A 12,401-nucleotide genomic window follows, 5' to 3' on the forward strand; every position below is an offset into this window, starting at 1 on the left:
TCCACTTTGGGCCTGCTGAAATCTGAAACCCTGAAAATCTTTTACCCTAAAAATCGCCAGGCTTATGTTTGCCCTTAAGCTCCTTTAAGAGGCACTAGAAGGTTTACTCCCAGAATGGAGTCTAGCCTGCATAAAGAAACGAGGGATTAAAAAATGGAGAAAGATAAATGAAGAAGACACGAGGTCGTGAAAAATGAAGTTCAGTATTTCACTGCTACAAAGTTGTCATGTGATATGCACTAGGCTCTCTAGCCACAGAAGTGATAAGCAATTGCTATAACCACCGATCAGTTTAACAGAAGAGCTAACAGAAATGAACGCCGATACATAAGTGTGTGGGGAGACTGATGACATGGTTCCCATCTTTAAGTTTTGCTTCTACTGCTTTACTCTGATTTTATGTGATATTGAACTTCTATTACGAAAGTCACACATGTCCTTTTTAAATAAACCATTAAGAAAACTGGAGGTTCCTGAAAGGACTCAGCAGCTAAAGGGGCTTGTCGCCAAACCTGAGAACCTGAGTTCAGTCCCTAGTACCACACCAAAAGGGAGAGCACTGACTCCCAGAAGCTTTAGTGTTCGTAAGCACACTGTCTGTGAATAGATGCAATCATATTTTCAAAAAGGAAAACCGTTACACAGATAACCAGTGTGAACTATCTCCACATTTTCCCTCTGTGCATGCATCTGCACAGATCACACACAGGCTAAGTTGTTTTTAAAGTAAAAGCAAAGCAAAACAAAATAAAACAAACACTGTTGTTGATTGTTCCCCTGTACAGTTTCTAACTAATAATAACAGAGACTTCCTCAAGTCCCATAAAAATTCAGATATTAGTACAGTCAACTTTTAATTTTATTAATGTCTGGGTTATTTCTAGAGTTTGCTACCAGAAATAAATAGTACCACATGTTTTCAGTGATAAACTCTGTCCTTAAACCTTGTGTATTGTGCAGAGGAAGTTTGCAAGATTGTTAATGAACTCTTATACATCTTTGCATACAATAATCACATCCCTCCATCTGAAAACAAAGTCATTTTTAGTATTCCACGGTATATTTTGACTCTGTTTATAAATAAATGATGAAAAACAGGAAGAAATACAATCAAAACAGGAAAAGGCTAGGGAGGTTTATCTTCATTTATTTATCTAGAATAATGAGGTGCAGGGATTCCACGTCAGGAAAAGACTGATACCCACGTGTGTGAAAACAAAGGGCCTCAGAATTAAAATGCCTTCTTGGTTTTAAAGTCATCTGGCTTTACACTGAGGAGAGAACTCACTCAGTTTCTCCTGGGTTGTTACATCTCAGCTGAAAAGCAGAACTTACTACCTGAGGAACTGATTTTACTTTAAAGACAAGCAAATTTCATATCAAATAGTAAAGTTGACAAGGGGAACCAAGGGAAGCATTTGCAAGTTTAAAAAAAAATCTCAATTATAAAACCATCTGACTCAAAGCTTGAGATGATTTTTCTTTCTAAATTATTGATAACATTTTCTTTCCCAAACCAGTGTTTCTAAAAGGAATTATGGTCTCAAGTCCTAAGGCTTATTGCATTCTCCAGGGTTGACTGCTCTCCCTGTCCCTACAAAGCACAGTCTACTTTTCTGCTGCAGCAGCTATCCAGCCCTCTTCAGCCCTTTTAGGCCAATTCCTCAGGAACCTCAATCTTTCTGTTACACCTTTCACAAAGATACGGTAGAATGACAGTTCAACTCCAACATCTGACAAGGTCCTGCTAGAGCAACCATGAGTGGGTGGTGCCCATGTTTGCAAATGGTATCTAGAATAGGAAGGCACTGCTAAATCTCATCGTGGAGGACTCTGGACTGGAAAGGGAGCTAGCTCTTGCACATGCTGAGTAGTAACCAGGTGAAATTGAAATCACTTGGGGATTTTGTTTCGTACAGCTCTAGCATAGCAGGCCCAAAGGGCAAGATAAGATCATTTCTACTGACATGGATGTACATTGTAGATTCTTAGATGACAAAGAAACCAGATCCGTTTAGGTTAAGCTAAAATGATTTATCACTAGGACACATGGTTGTCTCATTAAAACTAAGGATGGGAATGAGGCTGGACTTCCAAAAACGACCCAAACTGGCGATTCAAAAGCCAGAACTCTTTCCTTATGCTTATCTTCCCCGGTTATCTATCTTTATGTATATTTCATTCTTCTCCTCTTCTTTTTCATAGTTTTCAAACATACAGTTCCTTGCTCTAGTGATTCACAAACGTTAACTTCTGTTTCAGACTCCCCATTATGATTCATAGATCACCTTTGGTCTCATCCACCAGGAAGGGCTGGGCCCAGGAATGAGAATTCCAAGAGGCAAGAGGACACTTAAAAACATGATAATAGATGACACTCGGAAGGTGTACACGAAGCACCAGCCACTGGACACTACAAAGAATCCAAAAGAAACTTCCTTAATGAGGAAACTGAGGCCCAGAGAAAGGAGAACAGCTTTTCCCATATCACACAACTAGTCAATGACAAAATAAATTCTTTCTCCTATTACCATATACCATAAGACCCGAGGCAACCAGGAGTGAATGACACTGCCCATTTCTTTATGCCCACAGGAGCCATAAATGGCATAATTCAGAGAGGCTGTGTTAATATTGGAGAATTTCACTGTTATATTTTCTCTCTTTATTCAGAGTAGAATATCTATATTGATTTCTACCTATTGATCCTAAAAGTAGCACAAACTTTTCTTTTTAAATATGCAATATGAAAATCTATTTATGAAAAATAGTAAGTGAAGTACGGAGGCACCCTCAGGACTCAACTTTCAAGGCATACATAACTGCATATGTAACATATATGTTCAAAGAAGCCTGATAAATAGCAACCTTCTCCTTGTCGGGAATTCTGAACTGACACATATGATAAAAGAATAGCACAAAGGTTAAATGTATCCTTTTTAGTAATGACACAGCTGAGTTAAAGCTTAGATGAGTGTGAATGCTAAATGTGGTCACTAAATTATTAACTCTCCCGTCAGGGTGTCAGGCATAGTGTGGAGGAAGAGAAATGAATGAGTATTGCTGGTCAAATTTCATGGACAAACCCAGACAGAGCTAAGTTAGCCATTAAATAGTTATTCTTCTTCAAATTTCTAATTAAATGCTGGCTGTGGTGGTGCACACACCTTTAATTCTAGGACCCAGGAGGCAGAAGCAGGTACATCCCTGTGAGTTCTAGGCTAGCATGGTCTACATAGCAACTTCAAGGCTATAAAGTGAGGCTTTGTCTCAAATATTTTTTCCCAGTTAAGTAAGTCACCACAGTTTCATGAGGTAAATGGAGGGGTGGGGGAGAGAAAAACTGATCATGTGACTGAGCTCTCTTTGATTAAAAGGAGCACTGGAGGCAGAAGTCACATTAACAAGTATTTTAAAGGGTAGTACTAACTTCGTTCTCTATAATTTGCTGTCTTCCCACATGCATGTAAATCCTTTAACTTATGTGTAGTAGTCTGTGATACAGTAATACTTTATTTCATTTGAAAGTCTTTTAAGTTTTTATTACAGTGAAAACTCTTGATATTTGCCAGATTAGTCTAATTATTCTCTCAAAACCAGTTCCAAAAACAGTGAAATAAATAAAGCTACACACACATATGTACAATTACACACAAACACATACACTCATGTATACATACATGTGCACATACACACACTTCAAAATTAGTCTTAGAAATGCAGTGTACATGTATCAACACGTTGAAAGTTTCTTCATCCCATGCAATATACATATCATCGATCTTTCTCATCTTTGAAATCATAATAAACACACAATGATGATTTAATTTGTATTTCCTTTTCCTTTTGCAGCAGTAGGCTTTGAACTCACGACCTCAGGCCTGTCAGGCAAACATTCTACAGCCAAGCTCCAGCTGCATTCCTTTAATTACAATAAAGTTGCGCGTTTTCCGTCTTTCCCATTAGAAGAATATTATCGACTGTCCTGACATATGGAGTCAACTATTTATCAGAATACAAGACACCTCTAAGTATCTAAGCAGCAAATTTGGCTTTAAAACACTGTGAAAAATTGATAGTGTTATTTGGCCCACTGAATGCACTAGCTAGATTACAGTGTGATCTCAGAATCAATGTTCAGTCTATATATTTGTGTAGTGGATAATTACTGCAATAAATGCAGACTTGACATTTCATAGAAGGAACACAGTGCATTAGGCCTGTGCCCCAGAGGCCTTGTTGCATCAGGAGCTTAGAAACCATCAAGCACAGGAGGCCAAGTACATTGGCTCTAGAGTTCTACCTTCCAGAAATCATAATAAAACCAGAGGGGGCAAGATCTCTCTTCCATTTTACCAAGAAGGAGTCCACATGTTCAGTCTAGTTTTGTAGTACTCGGATAGCAACATGAGGAATTCCTGCCACTGAAGTGCTGGGTGCAGCCTGCTTCTTACAAGCATTAGACTTTCTGAAGGAGTTGAGGGTCGGTGAGATGGCTCAGCAGGTAAAGGTGGAAGGAGAAAATGGATGTCACAACGTTGTCCTATGATCTCTACCTAAGTGTCGTGATACGTGTGCTTTGCATCATGTATATCCACATACAACAATAATAATAATAAACAATAATTAGAAAAACTATAAGAGAAAAATGGTTGTCTGTGCTAACAATTTCAACAACAATAAAAAAAAAAAACCCCACGATGCTAATGTCTCCTTACACATCAAGAAAAATCTGGGGCTGGGGCTCAGTGGTTAAGAGCACTGGCTGATCCTCCAGAGGTTCTGAATTCAATTCCCAACAACTACTTGGTAGCTCACAGACATCTGTAATGGGGTCTGATGCCTTCTTCTGGTGTGTCTGAAGACAGCAACAATGTACTCAATTCATAAAATAATCAAGTCTTTTAGTAAAACTTACATAAGAAAGAAGTAATATCTGAGAAGGGCTTAGAAACATGCCAGGTACAGTGGATGAAATTTGAAGCTTTTGTTTGTCTTGTCTGTTTTAACAAGTTCACACTATGGTACCTGACCCTATTCTGAATGATTCTGAATCATTTCTCAAGCCCTCCCTCCTCTTTTCTTTATTTGTTTTGTTTTGTTTCTTTGTAGCTTCAGCTGTCCTGGAACAGGGTGTTCTACTACTGCTCAGCTTTCTCCTTCTTATCCCTCCTGCTCCCAGCTCTTTAATTCATCTTCTGTCAGATTCCCTTTCTCTTCTGTTCCTCCTCCCCTTATTGGTTCTCCCTACCTTTCCCTCTCCTTTTCACACTGTCCTTTTTAATCTCTTCAATTTTACCTTCTCATCTCCAGTAAGACCCTAATTGTGAGACTCTAAATAATAGAAACTTAACAAGCTTCAAAAATCAGTTACATTAAAATGAATCTGCCTGATAGTTAGTCTAAATTTAAATTTCAAATTTAACACATTTTACATAGGACATGGGAGTTTGCTCATTTCTCAGGGTATTCACCTTCATTAAAAATAGGTTGACATTTCTCTTCTTACATTATGGAAGTTTACAATGAATTTTCCTATTTTAATTTTAGGATAAAACATAGTTTAGCCTACTAACCATGAAGGAGAAGTGTCCCGACGAAGCTGGCCAACCGAAGATTAAACTGTTTCTTTCTAAGAAAAGCAATGTCACTTGATTTTGTTTTATTTCTTTCCAACTTCTCCGCCTTTCTGTTTGCTTACCCAGAGAGAGCAGATGGTGAAGAAGAGAGCACATGGGCATGGAGATATGACGGGCAGCAAACGTTCTCACCATGCCCCAAACTCCAGGAATAGCACTAGGTTAAAGAGATAAATAAAGACTTGTCATAGTTGGGTTCTCTTGCTGTGAAGAGACACCATGACCAAGGCAACTCTTATAAAGGTAAACATTTAATTGGGACTGGCTTACAGTTTCATCATGGTGAGAAGCATGGCAGTGTGCAGACAGACATGGTGTTGGAGGAGGAGCTGAGAGCTCTATATCTTGATCCAAAGGCAGCCAGAAAGAGACTCTCTTCCACAGGCATCCATGAGGAGGCTTTCTTCCACACTGGGTGGAGCCTGAGCATCGGAGACCTCAAAGCCTACCCCCCACCAACAGTGGCCTTCAATAAGGCCATACCCCCCAATAGTGCCACTCCCTATGACCAAGCATTCAAACACAAGAGGGCCGAACCTATTCAAATGACCACATCTATTAAGCACCTGTTAAGAGAGAAAGTTTCCAAGCCTGAAGGCAGTAAATTAAAGCACAAAGACTGGAAATGATCACATAGGCTCTTTCTGTATAATCCTGTTGTAAAAAGGCAGTTGGACTGTCAAAATTGTAGCAGAAAATAAAATGAAATATATTTTTATTATATGAAGGAATCATAAAATGTATAAGAAAAGTGCTTAGGCTTTCAGAAATATGAAAAAAATGACTACAGAATTTTAAACATGGAAGATGTTCAACTGTTCAATGCCATTAGTGAGCAAAAGTAATAAACTGAAATAATTACATATTGGATATTATCCATTAAAATTCTAGGTAGAGCTGAGGTATAATATGCTCAGAGGTAGCACCCATGACTAGCACACCCAAGGTTCTGGGTTAAATCTCCTGTGTGTGTGTGTGTGTGTGTGTGTGTGTGTGTGTGTGTTTGTGTGTGTGTGTGTGTGTGTGTGAGTAGTAGTAGTAGTAGCAGCAGCAGCAGCAGCAGCAGCAGGTTTTAAATTCTATTCATTTATTAAATATGTATAGGTGTTTTTTCTGCATTAACTGAGAGGGAAGACAGACTCTGGGTGTGTCTTGCATGGACTGGAATATGAGCTTTAGTAAAAAGGAATGTATGGGGAGATAGGGTACATGCACTGTCTCTGCTTCTGCACCATGATTGAATGTGAGCCACTCCTCATGTTCCTGCTACCAGGCCTTCCCCACCAAGGTGGGGTTCAGAATGGTCCCTCCTCCATCTCAACTTGGTTTTGGTCAGGTATTTTTGTCATGGAAGTAATGAATACAGCAATACTCAAAGACATGAGGTGCCCTTTCTCCCTCCTTTCCATTTCAAAGGAGCTGTAATAATTTGATATTTCTAGCCCACATGCACCTAATCCTGCGCTTCTTCTTGGGAAGAACTCTGCCTCCTGACAGCAGAGTTTGGAAGGGTAAATAGTGCATGCATAAGCCATCTGTTTCTTTTTTCTTGATTCAAACTCCCCATCTGAAGCCCATATTCTACTCCATGCCTGCCAATTTCTTAAAAACTACCTTTCTTGGGCTCAGTTCTAGAAGTCAGTGTAAGAATCATATTTTTCACAATATATGTCCACCTTCTCTAATATCAGATTTGTCAGTAACAAATGATCCTCATTTGCCTTCTATATTTCAAACTTTCATTGCTTTACATATTGGATACAAAGATGGGTACTGGTCCCATTAAAATCTAACCTTTTATTATGATGTGCTCAAAGCTATTATCTTTCCATTTATAGAAATTATAGTTAGACAAAAATCTATGTACCAATATCTTCATTATATTTTAATATTAATAAAACAATGTACCTTTGTTTCATCTACTAAAGTGCCAAAAGTCAAGATGTAAATGAATATATACATACTTTAATCAATAAACTGATATTTTGTGACACTTGCCATAAACCAAGTATTTTGCTATGTAAAATGAGACACAAAGGGAAAAAAAGCAGAAAGAAAATATTCCAAGAATATTAAACATGCTTTTACTTTTGGTAGGTAGGGATATCATGTTTGACACATTCTTTCCTATTACATGCCTCTTTGTGTCTTTTACAATTAGCATGTGTTATTTTTATGACTTTGTAAAGTATGTATGAATCTAGAATACACAGAGACCTTGGAAAATGCAACAAAAGTTCAAACAACCCAATTCAAAATTGGGCAAAAGACTTGAATAGACATTTCTTCAAAGAAGATACACAAGGGAACACTAAGTGCAAGAAAGTAAGTTTAGCATCGCTAGATATTAGGGTAAATGTAATAGGGTGCTACAAGCTCTAAGAGCTCATGGCTATTTGGATGGCTTATAATTCAGTAAAACAGGAAATACTGTGTTGGTGAGGATGAGGAGGAATTGCAACCCTTATGTTGGTAGGAATATAGCATAGGATAACCACTATACAAAGCAGCATGGCCTGCCCCCTAAAATAAGATTAGAATTAGTGTATTATCTAGGAATTCCATATCTGGACACATATTCTAAGAAATTGAAAAACCATAAGCAGATATCAACAAACTCACATTCACAGAGGTTTTTATTCATAATGGCTCTCTTAGGGTCTCATTGCTGTGAAGAGCCACTGTGACCAAGCAACCAACTCTTATAAGGCAAACATTTCATTGGAGCTGGCTTACAGTTTCAGCGGTTCAGTCCATTATCATCATGGTGGGATGTATGGCGCTGTGTAGGCAAACTTAGTGCTAGAGGAGCTAAGAGTTCTGCATCTTGATAGAAAGGCAGCGAGGAGAATGGAATTTCATACTGGGTGCAGTTTAAGGATAGGAGGCCTCAAAGCCAACCCTCACAGGGACACACTTCTTCCAACAAGGCCACAGCTACTTAAATAAGACCATACTTCATAATAGTGCCACTCCTTGTGGGCTAAGCATTCAACACCTGAGTATAGGAGAATCAAACCTATTCAAACCACCACAATAGCTAAAACATGGCAACTAGATCAATGCCCACCACAGGTGAATGGACTAGTAATATGTGGTCTGGACTTTGTGTGTGTGTGTGTGTGTGTGTGTGTGTGTGTGTATGTATGTGTGTATGTGTATATGTGTGTGTGTGTGTGTGTGTGTGATGTGCATGCACACATACATACACGTTATTTATCACAGAAAGAAGGAGATTCTACACATACTATTGAACATGATTGAACTTTCACGCATGACCCTGTGTGAAATGAGCCAAACAAAGCTATCTCCAAATGTCATGTCTCTTTAAGGAGATAGTGGTAAAAGTCATAAAGTATTTTTTCTATTAACATATTAATTGTGAAAATAATGGGTTTTATTATGACATTTTCCATATGTGTATTATGATCTTTGATCATACTCAACTCCACAAAGCCTCTTGTTCCCTGATCCCACTTTTTTTCTGCTGATTTCTTAAATGACCCAAGATTTCATGGGAGAGTTCCTGTAGTATTTGTCTTTCTGAGTCTGGTTTATTTCACTTACCAGCAAGTAGATACAAAATAAATATTTTAAAATAGGCATATAAAAGAAATTGGTTTTTGGGGTCTGTAAGGTAGGATGGATAATTATTTAATAAGGTTTTGGTTTTACAAAATGCAAAAAGGTTTTGTGATGGATGGAGGCAAAACCGTACAATGTGTGAAATGGCAATTTCTGGTTTCTCTGGAGACTCGGTTACGTCATATGACGTTTTGCTGAAGCAGACACAGGGGAGAGGTATCTTGCAGAAGCAGGCATGTGAAAGGAAGCATGATGATTAAAAAGAATATAAATATAACTGCACAGACAGTGTGATGAAGCTTTTGCATTGGTTTGCCTTGCACTGCTGCATTGATCTTCGCTTCTCATGACGTCATAGAGAGTAACTTGTCACAGACTTTTGTGATACTCTGGTTGTTTCTTGCTACGTCCTTGGACCTGGGCTAATTTGGCAGAGCCTCACAGTTTCTTCTGGATCGGGCCGCTGCTACAGATTAGTGTTTGGTGTTTGCCAATTAGACTGGACTGTTGCAACTGATTCATGTTTGATGTTTTGGACTGGACTGCTAATGTCCTGACAACAAAGATCAGGATCTCCCAAAAGAAGTACTTCTAAACAGGTCCACAAACACTGTTTCCTATAGACCTTTCTTCCTCCTACCTCCAGAGGGCAGCTAGAAAGGAGGTTGAAACATTAAAAGAACCCCAATTAAAGTAGGTTCTGAAAAATTTAAGCCTACAATTGTGAAAGCAGTTTTGAAATGGTTAACGTGGTAAATTTTATGCTCATTTTACCCCATTAAAGTGTAAAAGGGTTACACACCAAAATAAATTTAATAAAATTAAGTAAAGTACACACATGAAAAGAGGTGTATACACACCCACAGGGGGTGGGGAGCTGATAAGGTATTAAAAATAAAGAGATAAATGGGTTTGGATTTAAAAGACTCAAAAATAAAAGTGGCTTAGTCAGGATGGAAGTTATGCTCCCCTCCTAAAAAGAAGTGTGGTGGTAGGGAGTCCTTGTGGACGCTGGGTTTGCTCTATTATTTAGGATTGGAGGTATAACTTCTCTTCTCTGTCCTTAGATGGATATCCCCATTACCAAATCTCCCATAGTTCAGTGTGGATCTTAGTACTCCAGCATTTTCATCAGAAAGAAAAGGAAATTTTAGGAGGGCTCCCCAGAAGTTCCACTTAGCAGACAGCCACATGGTTTAAACTACATATAAACATCTATAATCAGGGTTCACGAAGGACAAGCGAATATTAGGGTTATAAGCTATAATGAAAATTGATGGATTAAAAACACCTCAAGATGGGTCAAATTTTATGAAGAGAAAAAAACAAAGAGGGGAGAGGGAGGGTTTAGGGGGCTGATGGACAGGAAACCTGGAAAGAGAATAACATTTGAATTGTAAATAAGAAATACCCAATTTAATAAAAATCGAAGATAAAAAAGAAAAAAACAAAGAAAATACTTATTTCATATGTATACTTTTTAATTTATTTAAATTTCAAAACCACCATGAACAACATCCAAAGACAAAATGCTCCTAGGAATTAGAAAGCCACAAAGTAATATTACAGCGAATAGCAAGAATAAACAAATACTTTAAAAGATGACATTGGTACTCCAGCCAGGGCAGCAGGTAGACTAACTGCAGACCTTTGCCTGTTGCTCCTCTCCTCCAACCTAATCTCCAAGTCTCATCCCTAGCTCTGTGGGGGACCCCTGCGCATCTTTCCTTCCCTCCTGCCCTCATATCCAATAGATCAACAGATCTCTCTTCTAACTTTCCCTCCACCATTCTTAGCTTTATGCCAGTCTCTAACTCCAGCAGTCACTCTCTGGGAGCCCACAGGGCCATTCTGAGCAAGGAAGCGAGTAGGCTCACTGCAGATCTTCACCTCTCCCTTTGTTTTTCCAAATCCAATTCCCTAGCCTCATCCTCAGCTCTGTAGCAGCCTCCTGTTGTGGCCTTTCTTCCTTTACTTCTCCAATACCAAGGGTCTAAGAAGATTCTGGTGGAAAACCCTGCTCTCCTCCCTCCCTCTTGTAGATCCTTTCAGCACCACACCCTTATCCATCCCCACTTTTAAGGGTCAGTTCTCAATACCAAGAAACACATTTTACTTGGAACCCCCAGTGACCACATCTACAAGGATCCCAGAAGCATTTTCTACCAGGCAACAGACAGCCATCACATTTTCCTAAGAACCAAAGAGGGCAACAAAAACCAAGGGACAAAATATTAACCTTCCCAAAAAGACAAGACAAGATATTAGCACTTAGAATTACATCTTCCAAAGCCCAGATGTTTAGATGCCAGTGCAAAAGCACAATCAATAACAGCCAGAACAATATGTCTCTCACAGAGCCCAGCAACCCTACTGCAGTAGGCCCTGAGTATACCAACATAGCTGAAGGATAAGTAAAAGACCTTAAAATAGGAGATCAAGGGCTAAAGCTGTGAGATTGAAAAATTCAGACCACCAAGGCACTGATCATTTCTTTAGTTCTGATCCACTCCTATACCAGGGGTCTAATTAGGCCTGTGTCTGCCTCCCCCTGAGTAGACCAGAGGCCCATTTAAAAGCCCTTGTATAGCAGCTCTCTGCCCCAGGTGGACAGATGGAAATTCCAGACCAGTGTTATTTCCCAGGGAATCAACACAGCAGCCAAGTTTATTGGAGCTGGTGCTGCCACAGTTGGTGTGGCTGGATCAGGGACTGGCATTGACACAGTGTTTAGTAGCTTGGTTATTTACTATGCCAGGAACCCATCTCTCAAGCAACAGCTCTTCTATGCTATTCTGGGTTTTGCCCTATCTGAGGCCACGGGGCTCTTGTGTTTGACAGTTGCTTTCCTCATCCTCTTCACCATGTGAGGCTCCATAGGGTCACCCAGTCGTCCTTACAGGTTTGACTCCATGTCAGTCCTGGTGCTGGAGTGTGCTGAGCTTTATCATTAAACAGAAATGTTTTTCTAAACCATAAAAAACCTTAAAATAGTCTTTATAAAAATAATAGAGGTCTTTAAAGAGGAAATTAATAAATTCATTAGAGAAATCTATGAGAACACAAACAGTGGAAGAAATGAATAAAATAGTTCAAGACCTGCAAGTGGAAATAGAATCAATAAAGAAAACAAGAGAAATTGGGAAATAAAAACGTTTAGAAACCAGAACAGGAATC

The 12,401-nt window shown here is 39.0% G+C and overlaps 1 pseudogene; it reads left to right on the forward strand.

Annotated features, from left to right (window-relative positions):
• The first annotated feature begins 4,492 nt into the window (after positions 1-4,492).
• Positions 4,493-12,094, forward strand: LOC120098314 (ATP synthase F(0) complex subunit C1, mitochondrial-like; annotated as a pseudogene).
• Positions 12,095-12,401: the final 307 nt, after the last annotated feature.

Source organism: Rattus norvegicus, chromosome 18 (assembly GCF_021556685.1).
Source record: "Rattus norvegicus strain SHRSP/BbbUtx chromosome 18, alternate assembly SHRSP_T2T, whole genome shotgun sequence".
NCBI classification, from domain to species: Eukaryota; Metazoa; Chordata; class Mammalia; order Rodentia; family Muridae; genus Rattus; species Rattus norvegicus.